We start from the raw sequence: 15,614 nt of genomic DNA on the forward strand, positions 1-15,614 counted from the left end.
TAGCTGTTTTGTCAAATGACAAAAAATTAACAGACATCACATTATATAATGCATCATTTATCAAAATAAAAATATGAAATATTCTCTTTTTTGGTTGTTACTTTATTGTCTATCAAGTACTTGGCCTCACCTTTGGATCTAGGAACTTGTATTCATCACTATTTTAAACATTTTATAGCCTAAACAAATAATAATAATAACACTCATATGTTCATGAGTCCAAATACCTCAGAAAATACATGTCATTCTAAATTTCTCTCCCATACAAAAATGCACATGGACACATAGACACATACAAACATATGGATGTGCCTGTGTCTTCAAGGACAACACAATATCATGCTGTATGCTCTCTCTTTACCATCATGAATGTATTGGGTTCTCTTTGGGTTTCTGTCCATGTGTGTGTGGGTGCAAGGGTGTGAGACACGGTGATAGGGTGGATTTCAGCAATGCTGGCTAGCAGCGATAAGAGGCCTAAATCCCCTACACATTCTCACATGGATAACCAAGGCTATAGGCTTCATCTATAGAAACTGCAGTTTCAATCAGAGAGCCCCAATAGGCAATGTGGAAAGGAATAGTAAAGGTGAAAGGAGTTTTTTTTTTCCCCCAAAAAGTGACAGCGTATTTTGACAGAGGCAAGGTACATGTACCAATAGGTTCTGCTAATTTCTTTGTTCTGTGCAAACATGTCTCTCCAAACAGGTATGAACTGGGTTTTGTGTTCTCTCTTGGTACATGTTTGACTGTAAAATCAATTTTCCACTCTTATTTTGTCCTGTTATTAGTTTAGGATTAGACTTAACCTTTCAGAAAGTGTGCTCAGCAGAGTGAGAAACAAGAGCAAAACAATAGCAGGGACTGAGATATGTACCGTGAAGCTGTATCGCTCCCTTCTGGTACTCTCACGGAGACACAAACACGCACACACACCCACAAATAAACACACACTCTTGTGAGATTAGAAAACCACCTTTGTGGTACATGTGAGTGATGGAACTGCCTTGCCTCAATTCATCACTGTGTGCGTACCACGTGTCTTGACATATACGCAGGTTTTTCTTTTCTGTGAGGTTGTGTGTGTGTGAACATATGTATGTTTGTCTATATGTGTGTGTGTGTGTGTGTGTGAGAAAGAGGTAGAGAGCGCTTCAGCCAGAAGGTTAATGCTACCTCTACTAGATTACCTGAGCTGTGAGTGTGTGTGTGTGTGTGTAAGCTGCTGTGATAAATATGGGGTGTTATCGATTTGACAGATCAGACTTCATGTTATCCTGCTAAAGAAATATGCCAGACACATACTCACTATGTGCAGGAGTTTAAAATTTGATGTTGCATCAACATGGTATATAGTTCTTACTTGGATTTTGTTCTTTATGCATTTGTTTAGTGAAACTGTCCTATTTTTCATCTTAAATATAGAGTCATACTTTATCTTCTTTGTATTAAATGCCACATAGACCCTTACAGTTTGATGGGTTGTTTATTATGTTATTATGACCCTTACACAAACCATATTATTTGGTACCTTTGGTACCTGTTATTTATTGGGATTACTGTAATTCTCACTAGTTGGTTGTTAGCATGTACACTTTTCCCTGACCTAAAACTAACCTCCCCACACTTTGTTTTGGTGGGAAATTCCTAGCACTTTATCTGCAGACAATATCACCCAGTTTCTGGCGTCTAAATGAGATACCTCATCACGATGCCACGGCAGGCCACCCAGGCTATGACGGCACATTACATGGCATAATGACCTGTTAGTCCTGGTGGATTATGCAATGCGGTGTCCCTAGGCAGTGCCTCGGTTGCATGTCTGACAATGATGGAGCAAGCCAGGCTTCAGTGTCTTGCCTAAGGGCATGTGGTTATTGTACAGAGCCAGCCTGTTATCTATTAATAATGGAACAATATCCCAAACCATTAGACCATCGCACCACTTGCAAGAACTTGAGGCAAAAACATTCACAGAAAACTCAACAACCACTTATGTACAAAATCCCATCATGAGTGTGAAGTAGTACACCTGTTACATTGACTGATTTTCTAGTTTTATTTTGCCAGCAATGCGGAGCAGTCTACTGTTAAGAACAATGAGGCATTTCTTTCTAATTTTTTCTAATTTTAACAAAACATTAAAAGTACATTGAAGGACATCAACTCTAACTCCGCTTTACCACTGGACTGACCTCCAAAGATACAAATTCACCAAGTCTTACACAAGGTGATGCATCGAGGAAGCTGTTCTGCAATGCAAATACTCCTCATCCAATGATTAAAAAGCTCCCCAATGGACCAAGGCCAATGTAACAGCTCGTATAGCAATTAATTCCAGAAGACAAACTCTGTGTATGTATGTGTATAAGTTGGTATTGTTTTCTGTTTGTGCTTATTTTCTCTCATGTGAAGAAAGTGTTTCTTGTCACCACCACAATTCTTAAAGCCTCTGCAGACTTTCAATATCTCAGAGCTATAGTCAGTGTTTTGTCAGCATGATGGACAAGAAAGCTTTGGGAATTTGAATTTGAAAGGAGAGCAGAAAGGCTATTGTCCCTAGATAATACAATATGAGGGTTTGGGAAGTGAATGGTTTTCTGTATGTATCCATTCCTCCACAGAAAATCACACTTCAACTGAGGAAGAGAGCACTGTCCTTGCACAAAGTCATGGGAAATAAACACACAAACACACACACACACACACACACACACACTTGAAGATGGACATGTACACAAATATGTGCACACTGTTCCTCTGCTTTACTTTCTTTTGTTGTGTCTCCTCTACAAGGACAAACAGCTCTTTCAGGATTGTTGTAATGTTTTTTTTTTTTTTTTTAAAGTTCAGTCAATGTGGTTTTCTTTTTTTTTGCTACACAGATATTGGCTTATAGCGCTGCCATACAGTTAGACATTTTCTTTTCAAAAAAGTTTTCTAAAGAAATACAAAATGAAAGCAACACAAGCACCAAGTGACAGTACAAGACTGCAAAAATAAATTAATTAACCTTTTCCAAACAGAAAACAAGCACCCAAAGTAATCAAAACTAAAATAATGTATCAAAGACACTTGACTGATGCTCCTATCTCATAATGTGACCAGTTATGGTTTTATTACTTGTGTAAAAGTCATGTGTCCTACTTTGTAAGGACAAGTGACAAGTGAAAAACTCTCTGTTGCTGTGGGAAGCAGAAAAGCTAAATTGTGGTTGGGGTATATAAAACTGTGTAAGGGTCCCAGACTAAAAGAGGTTAAGGCAGTGTAAATTTTGCTTTTTTAATATGTCAAATGGGTTTCCTGAGGCTGTAATCTGTCATACACACAGTTATCTGCCCCATTTTTAATTTCCTCATCAGAATACACTGGAGCATGTCATCAGTTTATATTCTAATCTCTTAGCACCCACCTGGTCGCCAGTGGAGTTAGGGTTAGGGGGTTGTATTTTTTTTTTTTTTCGACTTTGACTTATTTTAGTATAAGTATTGTTTGAATTAAATGCACCACTTCAATTATATACATTCCCTAGCCCCTTAATAGGTACATCCTGGATGTGGTATTAGTTATTATTAAATCCTATGCACCAGTTACTTTCAGTCTACTGTTGGTATTGGGTTCCATTGTTTTGTCTCCCTTTCAAGTTTCTGTCTTGGCACGCATTGTTCTGTTTTCATTCCACTCTTGCTCTTTGCTTCATTGCACTCAGAAAGTTTTCTTCTTGTTTCTCCATGCACTTGAGTTAAGCGGAATGACTTGAGTTGAGAGGAATGACAATAAAGTTGAGCTGAATTAAATTAAACTGAAGTTCAATGTGATAAATGGCAATCTTTTCCCCCTGCCACTCTCCTACTTTCTCCCCACAATGCGTCACACTGAAGGCTTTTCTGTTCACAATAGATCAAATTAAATGTGTATATTTATAAGTATAAGTGTTGCACCACTGAGGGGTCTGAGACCCCTTTTAAGCCGCTGGTGATTCACTTCCAATGTCTTGGAACAAAGTTTTATTGCAAAGCAACATTAGCCAAAACTCAGCTCATACTGGCTGGAATTACATTAGGTTCCTGGCAACATTAACTTATTGAACAGTCTATCAGGAGGAATTGGGGGAACTATTGGGGGCTCTGTGATTTTAATGGCACGGGAAAACACAACTTGAGATTTAATGGGTTGGAATCAACAAAATGGCTCTGGAAACAGAAGATCTATCTTGCAAATGGTCACCCAAATCAATAAAGGGGACATTCTGTTCATCTACAAATGAAATGCCTTTTTTAATGACTAAAATAAATTGATTTGTTAAGTTGAAGCGCAGGTGGCTCTTTTGTTTCCGATATTGACTCTGCTTAAGCGGTCTCTCTCAAACACCAGGAGTGTAAGATTTTTATTTCATGGAAAAAAGAAACACCAGCTTATCTGAACCCTTTAAACCATTTTAAACACATCTATCTTACTGTCGTTATCAAACAAGGGACAACAGTCACAGTCACACAGATACCTTGGCTTTCACACTGCAAGATATGGACTTCATCTCATAAGCAGCACTTTCACATTTAAAACACTGAGGTATAATCTTAAATTTAAAATTAACTGCACCGTGAAAGCGAAAGAGCAGAACAATAAATTAAGTATAAATAAACCATCCAAAAATGTATCACTATGTATATTAAGAAGCCTTTCACACAGTGTGATATACAGCATGGGAAGCAAAAGTGCTGAGGTTTCTATTTGCATGGTGCAGTAATTGGAAATACATTGAAACGCCTAGGAGCCAATCACAGAATGTTAGAACTTCTGCTTCCTTGCCCCGAAGTAAGGTTAATAACTTGAAACTTTTAATTCCTAATCTTTCCAAATATTTACATCTACTTTACTTCTACTTACATTTTCCTGCAATACGATTATGCTCAAACTCAGATGCAAACAAACCCGACACCCACACACTCATTAGCTGCACAACAGGTTAGTGGAAAGTTAATCAGGGCATTACAATAACCACATGTAAAAAGTTGTTGAAGCACACACACACACACGTAGCAGAGCGTGTGCTCATTCAGACACATATTCATGTTCACAGAATCTCTTCCACACATTAACACTGGCACACACAGAAAGAAATAGGAACACCTGTATGTCAGGAATCACATGTGTTATCTACCCACACTTACTCACACACACAATATGGTGTCAGGTCACTGAAGCAGTGGTTGAAAATTCCTGACAGGATTACAAAGAGTTAGCCTCAACTGCAGCTTATAATAGGTGGGCAAACGGAGAGAGAGAGAGAGACAGACAGACAGACAGACAGACACACACACACACACACACACACACACACACACACATTCATATACATCATTCCCATCCTTTAAGTAAAATTTGTCACAATTATCATACACATTGAAAGCATTCCTGTGTGTTTTAGCTGCATATGTGTGCATTTTTATGTTTATAGGTGTGTGTTTGTTCATGATTCAGAATAAAATACTAAGTAACAAAATTTATTGCTACAGCTCCAAAATGCTAAATGCTGTCTGACCCTAAAGCCATCGCAGCACTCTGTTCACTATTTATTTGTCATTAAACACTGGCTGGCTGTGACCTGCTGTAAGCCTCATTAGAATACACTTCCATAAATGACTCACATTAGGCAGCACACACACACACAAACGCCAGCACACTCATATTATTTGGTTCTTTTAATGAATCGTGCAAGCCAAGATGAGAGCGTATACATTGGCTGATGCAGGACAATGCTGCTCAAGAACAGTTTCACCTGTGTGTCCTCCTTGTCCCACTTTCATCCTGAGAGTGCATTTGAAAGAGAGAGGCACAGGCAGAGAGAAATATGAAGAAAATGACAAAAAAGGCGAACTCTGGCACTTCCACTTTCAGTTGCTGAATGTCAAACATCAAGAAAGTTGTTTTTCTCTGTTGAGTGTTGTTAATTAAAGTGATTCTAAGAGAGGTGGAGAGGCAGGAGGACGGAGACATGATGGAAGACACAGATAGCAGTGTTGACAGATAAAACAAGGCAGAGTGAAGACGGAGCAAAGAAAACTTGCTGCTCAGGGCTTGTGTGCACATCTCCAAAATTGTGTTCCTTTTCAACTTTGGAAGGCCATATCAGAAAGATGCTGATAAAATGAGAGTGGGAGGATTTGTTGGGGAATCTAGATTTGTCCTGGCCTTTGAGGGGTTGATTAGAAATCTAACGGTTTGAATTCTGTTTTGCTCCCTGCACCACTAGGGAGGTCAGAGGTTAGAGTCAGTTTTATAGAACTGTGTTCTACTTTGGTTGTCTTGCCCAAGGAAACCAACTTTCAAAATCATTTTTAATATTTAAAAAGAAACAAAAACGAGTCAATCAGTTGCTCAAAGAGAGAATTGTATAAATGTGGTCAATACAGGCCCTGACTTTTCTAAAACTGTGACTCAGACAATATATTGCTTTCTCAAGGAGGGTCATTATTCTCTCATTGAGGATGAGGGAGTATGATTTATATACAGCGTTCAGTGAACTAATATCTTTGTAGTGGAGACAGACTTTTGGGCCATCCGTCTGTGATTTTGGAATACCGCTGCTGACGGATCTGTACCAAACTGAAGCCAATTGACTTAACTTGGACTTATAAACGAGAGCAAGTAAAACCAGATAAAGTGACCTTAAAGCTCCATTTGGCAACTTGTCAATATTGGCAGGTTCTCCTAGTTTTGTTTAACTTAACACCTTTCAAACTTCTTTCAGAGCCATTTTCACCATTAAAATCCTGACTGCATTTATCTTCAAGCTGCAATATGTTTTTTTTTTTTTTTTAAAGTAAACAAGCATCTTGATAAAAAAGAATCATCTAAACTGACAGTGTTACCAGTAAAAAAATAGACCAGGATCAGGAGGAAGAAACACAGTGTAAGGACGACTGAAGATAATGGGTGCCACCTACTTTATTTCATTAAGAGCACCAGATCAAAAGGTGTTATTATTGTCATTCAGCCTCCACACTTATTTAACAGTTTTGTGAGAGAGATGGAACAAACTGAAATGTTAATGTGAATGCACAATGTTTTTAACTGCTTCAGACTTTTGGGAAGGAGCCATCAGGGAGAGAGAGCCTTGATCAAAGGCCTTTACTGGGAATCCCTTCTAAAAGATTAATGAGTTAAAGGAGGTGGACAAGACACACACACACACACACACACAGATGTCGTGCAAACACACAGCTCAGACAGTGAGATTCTGAGATTCCATATCCTAGCATAAAGGACTGTGATTGGTTGGAAATGGTCCATTACCAGACAGATTGTATCAGACGGTCGGGAACTCTGTGTCTATACTTGACCAATTACAGACCATTCACTACTAAACAGTAATGGATTCTACGAATATTTGTTTTCTCGAATCTCACATTTGTCTTTTGTCTCTCACTCAAATTCATGGCATATGACACACATTTAGGAGGGAAAATACAAGCTGGTCAACAAAGTGGATGATTGGGTTTCCATGGGTTTGACAGGGGCATCCTTAGAAGGGTTGTGTTCCGATAGCCATTTCCGTTTTGGATCCACTATGAGGTTGATAAAATATTTGCTTCCTGTGGCACCAAATTCACAATAATTATATGAGTACTGTAACCCAATGATGATGAAGATAATAATCACTCTAAAATCACAAGTGGACTGTGTAATTTTGCTGTTAATAATAAAATATACAGTAGTGAAGCAGCTGGGATGCAAGAAAATGTCTGATAGAAAATGGTGGATTGCTTCTTCCAGGTTGGGAGTGAGTTGCTGCCTTAAGTGAGAGAGTTTAAGTGTCTCAGGGTCTTGTCCACAAGTGAGGGTAAAATGGAGCATGAGATTGACAGGTGGATTCGTATGGCATCAGTAGTGATGCGGGGATTATACTGTACCGTTGCGGTGAAGAGGGAGCTGAGCCGGAAGGCAAAGCTTTCGATTTACCAGTCGATCTCCTCCACAAGGTGGCTGAGCTCAACCTGAGAGACAAGGTAAGGAGCTTAGACATCTAGTAGCAGCTTTGAGTACAGTCGCTGCTCCTCCATGTCAAAATGAGCCAGTTATGGTTGTCTGGCCATCTGATCAGGATGCCTCCTAGGCGCCTTCCATTGAAGGTTTTCCGGGCATGTCCAACTGGTATGAGACCTGCGTGTAGACTCAGAACACGCTGGAGAGATCATATCTCATCTTACCAGGGAACACCTCAGGATCCGCAAGGAGGATCTGCAAAAAGCTGTTTGGGAATGGGTTGTCTGGACTACCTTGCATAGCCCGCTGCCACAGCAACCTGACCTCATATAAGCAAGTATAAGTGTTTGCCTACTCAGCAAAGAGTTCAACCGTGTTAACATAAGTTTATGACGCACAGATGGAACTTGGACTCAGTACAAAACATGTGTAGGTATGTGTTTATGATTGTAAATGATGAAACAGTATAACATTTCACGCAACTAGCTTTCTCAAGTCTTAAGGGAGGCCCTGGTGTCAGCACATATCCCAATGTACAATGTACATACAAACTCACCAACTGTAATGTTAGAGTCAGCTTCTCCTTTCTCTGCCACTCAGTATTTGTTCTTGTTTCAACTGAGAACTGTCTTCTCTTCATAAAGCTGCCAGTCTCGAACATGTCACTTACAGTGTATTGTATTACCGCTTATATATATATATAGCATTAGCGCTTATATATATATATATATATATATATATATAGTTATCCTTTCTTTCCCCATTCAAATACATCAAACCACTCTTCTGTCAAACATCCAGTACCGTAATCTAGCCAGCTGATCAAAAGGCAACAACATCCGTATCAGTGTCAATCAACCACTCTATCTGCTGCTTTATCTTCTCAGTCTCTCTAATCAGACAGGCTCTCAGTTGGCCAGCTAGTCTGCCTGCTTGTCCTCCAGCAAGGATGCAATACTGTTACATTGTGCAAGAATTTGTCAGCCAACTAGCGGTCTAATTTGTTTTGTTTTTTTTCCTTCTTTTTTAGCCATCAAACCAGCCACCCATCTAATCAACTGGGCAGTTGGTGAATCCCCTGGATCAAGGATAAAATAAATTATCTGGAGGTTGTAGTGGTTTCGATAATGGTGTTACGCTGCACACACACTTGGGTGCTTATATATGCAGCATATTAAATTAGGGATAGTAGTACCATGGTCAAAAGTGAACAAAACGTGTCATACAAGAGATTTTCACACAATTTCAGTATTCTGATAGTATTCTGATAGAATACTGAAATGATGTGAGGCAAAGAGTACTGAACAAAACAAGGTATGCAAAGCTCAGGATATTTGTACTGCTTCACATTTGCATATACACAAATTTGTGTAAATGTGATTTTTGCTTTCACTTTAAAAGTCTTATTATTTTTGGGGGTTTTGTGCTTTTGCTTTTGCTTCTTCCTTTTGGCAACATCATTGACATGTTTTCTTTATTTTCTGCATTTCAAAGCCATGACTGAATGAGATTAGTATTACCTTACTTCGCCTCCCTGCCAGTCATCCAGTCAGTAATCCATCTGCCAATCCAGTCAGTCAATCAATTGGTTGAGCTCCATCTTGAATTTAATACAAACGGTGTGCCAAACAGGGAACACTGATTACACTGAGTGCTACTCAGGATAATGAGCAAGAACAAGGTTCCCTGCCAGCACATACATGGCTCAGACATACCGGCAAACAGACACACTACACACAGACATCAATTTCTGCACTTATTTACTTAGTTACAGCAGCTGTCTGTTTTCCTCTGATGACACATCTGAGTTTGGTTGAAACTCATGAATAATGGATCACATTTAGTTGTCTAGATTTGTCTTTTGTACTTCTGAAAGTGCACAGACACACAAATGACAAACAGCAGCTAATATTTCAAGTGCTTTCATCATGAGGGCTTTTAGTTTGGCTGACATGTTGCAAATTACATCTGTGAACAGTCCAGCCTTTTTCATTGTGTTGTCATTAAAACCCAATGATTTGCTTTCCTTGTGCTGACTTTTCTTACTCTATACTCCATACTTATGCATGGTCAGGCCTTGCAACATGATTATTTTGTTTTCCTTTTTTGCTATTTCTTGTATTTTACAATGAAAATCACTTGAATGTCAATGAAAAATCCTCCTGAACCTCCTGAGCCAAAAAAGCCAAATGGCAAGCCAATTATTGCATTTGCATGAAAAAGCTACATAATTACAGTAAGCAGAGTACCTGCAATTTCAGTTTTTTCCCTACTGATAACCAACATTCATATTTATAAGCTAGAGTAACTAAAAATATTTACGTGACTGACATGTATAAACTGTGTTTGTTGGGTGAGAAGAGAAATAATTATCTTTGAATATACTTACTTATCCCTGAAACAGATCTAACACTGTGTATTTTCCATCTGACATCTCGCTTTTGGAGTCCTAGCTATTAGTGCCAATTATGTCCGCCCATGAGCATGTGCACATGCACATGAATTAGATTAGATTTGCCTGTCATGCATGATAGGGGGGTTAAAAACTGCCTGGATTAATTTAATTTGAACATTTAACATGATCCATTCACAAGGGTGTGGATAAATAAGGCTGTGGTGTAGCACGGCGTACGCCCAGGCATGTTGGAAAGTCATTGCAGCACGTGTCGAATCCTCAAGAAATAAATACAGCTTTGACAGCTGTAATGCCATGGAATTAGTGTGAAAGTTAACCACTTACTATCCTGCTGTCTCTCATTCGCTTCCTTTCCCTCTGCCACTCTGTTGTCTGATCTCTGTCTCTCTTCTGCTCTCTCTCCTCTGTCCATAGTAATTAGATAGAATCAATGTGAGGTAAGGAAGCTCAGCAAAGAGCAGAGAGGAAACACACAAAAACGTTTAGTGACGGTGGTGTAGCGTCATCGGCAAATGATGTCATGGCCGATAAATCTGCTGTTCACCATTTGGGTGGTGGATTGAGGGATGGGAGATGAGGAGGTGGAGATAGAAATGGAGTTAAAGGGGGAAAAAGGTTGTGTGAGAGGAAGTAATGGAAAGAATTTAGACAGACAAGGAAAGAAGGATAGCAAAAATGAAGAAAAAATAGAGGGCGACAAGAGTGGATGATGAGGAGGAAGAGGGTGAAGAACTGAGCGAGTGCAAGAGCAGGAGAAGGGAGGGGAAATGGAGAGGCATAAAGACAGAGGGAGGGAGAGGGAGAGATGGAGGGAATGATTATGAGTGGAAACGTTCGTCTCTCAATCAGGATATGGACGCCAATAAATAACATGCTCTCAGTCAACAGCATGATGTCACCACATTCACACACATTCACTCTGTCTTTCTCTCTCTTACACACACACACACACACATTACAAGGCAGAGACTGTGGTGGTGGAGCAGATGTAACTGCACTGTTGCGGTCATAAAACAAAACAAAAAAATACAAAATTCACTCAAACTCAGAGTAAACTATCTAAATTGCACCATATTTTCCCTCATCCTGGATTTAATTTTCTTAATTTAATTTGCTCCTCTCCTCCACTTTCTACAAAGTGTTCTTGTACGTTGCTCATTGATATTCCTGTTGTGCTTGCTCTCAGCATTTATTGTGTATGGAATACACACTGGGATACTAATGGTATTGTATTGCTTTGACTGGAGACTTTCTGGCATATCTCAGGATTAAAATAAGATGGAAAGACGGATAGAGAAAGGTGAAGAAGGAATTGTCAAAAATGAAGAGACATAAGGAGATTAAGACAAACAGCGACAGAGAATGAGGCTCGTTTTAGCCATGTAAGTGATCAATCTTCAGGTTCTCCATGCATAAGAGGACTTACTTTGTACCTAATGTGAATGATGGTATCACTGCTGGGAAAAAAATAAAAAATAAAAAATCTGGAAGCAACAAAGACACCCAGAGCACCCATGAGTAATGTGTTTTGTTTCATTTGAAAATTCAGTTTTTAACTGTGTCAATGTGTGAAGATATACCATGACCAGGGAAACATTTTTTTTATAGCCCAGGTTATCAGTCAGTTACACCAAATAATGCATTCCCTCACCTCCTTGGTATTGCTTGGTTGCCTAATTTTGAGGTTTGTAATAATGTTTTCAGAGGTTGTTGCAAGTCCAGAGTGTTGGACCTGATGTGTATGTGTTTGTTTTTCTGTATGTGTTTCCCAATACAGGGTGAAATGGGAAAATAGATGGATGAATGCATGCATGGAAAGATGGATGGGTAGATGGATGGACTAATTTAAAGCAACAGATGTTCGATTTATAATCCACCAGCAGAGACAGAGCATCTGAAACTTTCTAACTATTCCCTTTTTTTGATAATGTATTTTTTTTGTTCTTTTGTCATTCCCTTGAGAGCAGCTGTAAGATACATATGGTGTGTTGTGTAATGGTTATATTTGAGACTTTACTGATACTGAAACATTATTGCTACAGATCTAACATGATGTTGAAGGACAGTTAAGAGCATACTAATATAGTAGAGCAGATTTGGTGTTGACAGTACAATGTCACTGTCATTATCATGACAATTAGGAAATACTGATGTATCTCATCTCAAAACATGCCAATTTTCTTTTGTTCTGCTGGTAGTGCAATCTCTTGCCTCAGGCTAAAGTAACGCTTTACAGTTTCATATGAATAACAGGGATATATGTGTATAAGTGATATACCATAGAACAGTCTGAACTGACTGTTATCAGCATTGCCCCTCTCTGACTCTGCGTCTCCCACGTTCTCAGTCCTGTCTCATCATCTGTCATCTGTTCTGTATTCTCTCATGTCTTTACCCATATCTGCCTTGTGTGTCTTTTCCACCCACGCGGTATCTGTCCCGTCCCCCTCCGAGCGTTTCATCATGTATTTTTCACTGGCAATCAAAAATCAAATTCATGTTCAAGGAAGCTTAATTGGCATGACCTCTGAGTCTCACTTTTTTTTTACTCTCTGCGGGTTTACAGCTTTCAATTATTCTCCTCTTCCTTTGTTGATTCAAGCGATGTTACTTTAAGGGACTGCCATTTCCTCTGTCATCATGAATCACATTACAAAAGTTGAATGGAAATAGCACACTTGAACTTTTCTCACTATCCAAAGTTTTTATATTTGGAAAGGGGGGTAGGAGGTTGTTGCTGTAGAAATTATGTAATATATTGGTGGAAACATACTGTAAGTGACACAATGTGGCAAGCCCACAAAATACCTGGCTATTAATATGATGTAGGTTTTGAGGCATGGTTCTGATTTTAATAACTAATGCTAATCAGTTCATGCCATAGATCTATTTATTTTATCTATTCTATGATTTTAAAAGGAAAAACTTTGGTCGCATATAAGAATCTCATTTGAATAAGAGGTAAATCTATTTTCATCAGTTTCTTTTCCTGGGTTTTTGTTCACATATTGTTTTGATAAAGAACAGCAGCTGCACAAAAATATTTCAAGACACTCTTTAGTCTCATCACAGCCACTTACGCTGATTATTGCCGAATTCATAATTACATTTGGTTTTTAAAAATATTTAAATGAATCCTTGAATGAAAGCATGGGATCTGGCCAACATTTACTTGACACAAAGGGATGATAACAGCTTTCATAATATTAATCAAATCTTCATCAAAGGGCATTTTTTCATGCATGTTTTCCATCTTCCAGCTGTTTTGCACACGCAATTTTCTTTCCTTAAAAAGTGAGTTCTTGCCATGTTTGCTTCTCTGTCACATCTTGCTCCATCCCCTATTATTCTTTCTCTGTTTTTCTGACATGTCTATGTGTCTTTCTCTCCCCCGTCTGCCTCTCTTTTACTACCTACTCTTCATCATTCAGACAACATTGACTCCTATATTACGTGGCTCTTGTATTTATTTGTTTGACTCAGTCTGTGGATGTTTTCTACCACTGTTTCTTATTGTCTTTGTTCAGCAACACACTGCTGTCATTAATTATGAAGTCTCAAATGGATTTCCTATACACTCCATGTCACAAACACACACACACACGCACACACACACACACACATTGGTATACACAAAGACAGTGTTTCCCTTTCTCTCTATGGGCATTTTGTACAAACTGAGTAAGACCTAACAAGAGAGCTCTTCCCTATTTTACCCCTTTGTACTGAATATGTATATTTGTGTGCATTAGTCTCTGTGTGCATGTGTGTGTGTGTGTGGTACACACTCTGCAAAGTGGGGCATACCCCAGAGATTCCTGTCAATCAAACTGGCTCGCAATTTGTCAGAGAAACAAGGCACTTTCCAAGATAGACAGATGTGTATATGTGTGTTTCTGTGTGAGTATAAGGGTGTGTGTGTGTGTGTGTGTGTATGCGTGTATGTGCATACAATATTGAGGGCAAAGGTACATCTGGTTTCGCCTGGTATGTGGTTATGCATTTGTGTTATGATGGCTTTACATATACGTATTTGTGACTTATACAGTATTTGTGAGCATGTATAGGAACAGTACGTGCATACGTGTGTGTGTGTGTGTGTGTGTGTGCATATGGCAGCTGATTCTATGTAGAACAAAAAACAAAGGCAAGTGATAGACAGTGGCAGCTATACTGCAGTGCTCACTCACTCACAGTTCTTCCCAAAGACAGAACTGACAGCTCTCTTTCTTCTATTAATGTTATTCATTCCTCCTTCTATCCATATCTGTTATTCCCTGAAGTGCTGCCTTTTCACCTTTTTCTCTCTTTACTTTGCTTGCTCTCTCTGTCTTACTTTCTTTCTGCTTTTGAATAGCACAAAAAAGAAAAGAAAAAAAGAAAAGAAAATGTGATTGATCTGTAAAATACAGCCAAATCTATTTTATACTGGAAAGAAATACAATGAAGTCAATTTTGTATAAAAAGTTTAACTTGATTTCCAATGATTTTTGATTTAAAAGATGATTTAAAAAATAAGTTGTATTAAAATAAAATAAGGAGAAAAGAAAAGGTAGGGTTTTCATCTTTCACACATACAGCACTGTGTTGGGCCCAACTGTCATTTTGTCAGTGCTTTTACCTCAACTCTTCCTCATCAAACATCAATTGTTATTCCTCCTGAGTTTCATTTTCAATCTGACGGTTTCTATTTTCCTCCCATCGTTTCTCTATTTTCTAAATTCTTTCATTCTCTATCTATTCTCCTGTTTTGTTTTTCTTTCCATCTCCCTCTTTCACTTACCTTCTTTGCTGCTTTTGCCTAATCCCCTAAGACAACATTCCTATTTCTTAAAGCATTTCTGCTCAGTTAATATGTGTGTGTGTGTGTGTGTGACCCTCGTGACACAGTGATGTGCGTCACTGGGGACTTATTGACTTCCTTAGACTCTTTCTTTGGATGAGCTGAGGTCGGCTGACAGCCCAGCCTCATTGGCTAATAAGCCAAGGCCACTCTTCACCCCTGTTAAACACTCATACACACACCATTTACACACACACATGGTCTAATTTATGGTCATGCATCCTATGTGAACTCTCAGAAGAGCTGCATTATGTTGGTCTTTTCAGCTTCTCTTTTCTCCTCCAAAACCTCAGCACACAAATCATTTGAAACATGCTCATGATCATCAGTTGACCTGACTGGCGTCTTTGTTAAATCTTTATTTGTTAT

General features: G+C 38.8%; 1 protein-coding gene across 5 annotated transcripts in view; it reads right to left on the minus strand.

Annotated features, from left to right (window-relative positions):
• cntfr (ciliary neurotrophic factor receptor) overlaps positions 1-15,614 on the minus strand; it is a 207,802-nt gene that overhangs the window by 106,276 nt on the left and 85,912 nt on the right. The window lies entirely within an intron of this gene.

This window comes from Lates calcarifer, linkage group LG9 (genome assembly GCF_001640805.2).
Source record: "Lates calcarifer isolate ASB-BC8 linkage group LG9, TLL_Latcal_v3, whole genome shotgun sequence".
NCBI lineage: Eukaryota > Metazoa > Chordata > Actinopteri > Centropomidae > Lates > Lates calcarifer.